This window comes from Rhincodon typus, chromosome 29 (assembly GCF_021869965.1).
Source record: "Rhincodon typus isolate 14 chromosome 29, sRhiTyp1.1, whole genome shotgun sequence".
NCBI lineage: Eukaryota > Metazoa > Chordata > Chondrichthyes > Orectolobiformes > Rhincodontidae > Rhincodon > Rhincodon typus.
Window position 1 is genome coordinate 32,810,431 of NC_063360.1, and position 1,425 is coordinate 32,811,855.

Here is a 1,425-nt window from a genome sequence, read left to right on the forward strand (position 1 = left end):
AAAAAAAAAGATAAAACAAAGAACTGCAGAGCTGAAAATCTGAAACAAAATTAAATTGCTGGAGAAACTCAGCTGGTGTGGCAGTGTCTGTAGAGAAAAAGCAGTGTCAACATTTTGAGTCCAGTGATCCTTAATCAGAACACTGAATGAAGGCTGACTCTGCTTTTCTTCCACGCACACACTGCCAGATCTGAGTTTCTCCAACAATTTAATTTTGTTTCAGATTTCCAGCATCTGCAGTTCTCCAGCAATTTGTTCTTGTTGAAAAGCAGGAGAGTTCTCCTGGATTTTCTGGCTAACATTTATCACGGTACCATCGTGCAAACCAGATAGTCACATTTATTTCATTGCATGGGCTGTGCACAATTTACAATTCCTCACAAATCAGTAATTACTGCACTTTGTAAGTCTTGCACCAATTATGTTGTGCATTGGCATGGTCAAATTTGGAGTGGTGTGCAGTTTTAGTCTCCTTACCAAAGGAAGGACAGCGATGTGTTCTCTTGACAAGTCTGGTTCACGAGACTCGTTCTTAGGGTGAGGAAATCTCCTATGAAGACAGATTGAGTAGACTTGGCCTAAACTGCCTGGATTTTTAGAAGACTAAATGGTGATCTAAATCATAGTGCCTGTGATACTTAATTGGCTTAACAGGGTAGATGTTGAGTAAATGTTTCCCTAATAGGGGAGTCTAGGGTAGAGTGTTACCGTTTCAGAATAAAGTTGTGAAATGTGGGAATTCTCTATTCCCCAATTCAGTGGATGCTCAATTAAATATATTCGTGATCAAAGTTGTCCGATTTTTGGGTATCGAGTGAACTGAGATCTATGGGGATAATGGGAAGATGGAGTTTGAGGTATAAGATCATTCATGGTCTTGTTGAATGATGAGCAGGCTTGAAGGACAAATGACCTACAGTAGCTCCTGTTTCTTATTTTTTAATTCATGTGATTTTCTGTGTGACTTCCAGTAAACTTGTTGGAAAACCTATTTGAACATATAATACGGTTATGATTTGCATTTCACTTGTCCCTAATTGTTGTGCTGCTCAGCATCTGTTCAGTATAGATATTTATACACTCACCAGTAAAAATCACTCATCAACCAGTGGTTAAAAAGAATCTTTTTCCTTCAAATATTATTATTAAATTATTACTGAGGAAGGATGTTGATGTGAGAAGCTGGTGTTTGTGAATTAAAGTACATACTGTTTAGACAGTACCAATTTAATATTTTCAATTAAAATGCTAAATAGAACATGCCTGAAAGAGAGAGTTTGTGTTTTAAAAACATGTCTTCCATGTTTAGAGGATGTGAACAGCATATCAGTAGAACTACCACTTTAAACCAGAAATGCACTGGTTCTGAGGAAGGGCCACCAGACCCGAAACGTTAACTCTGTTTTTTCCTTCACAGATGCTGCC

General features: G+C 37.8%; 1 protein-coding gene across 2 annotated transcripts in view; it reads left to right on the forward strand.

Annotated features, from left to right (window-relative positions):
• LOC109912731 (small glutamine-rich tetratricopeptide repeat-containing protein alpha) overlaps positions 1–1,425 on the forward strand; it is a 44,768-nt gene that overhangs the window by 11,566 nt on the left and 31,777 nt on the right. The window lies entirely within an intron of this gene.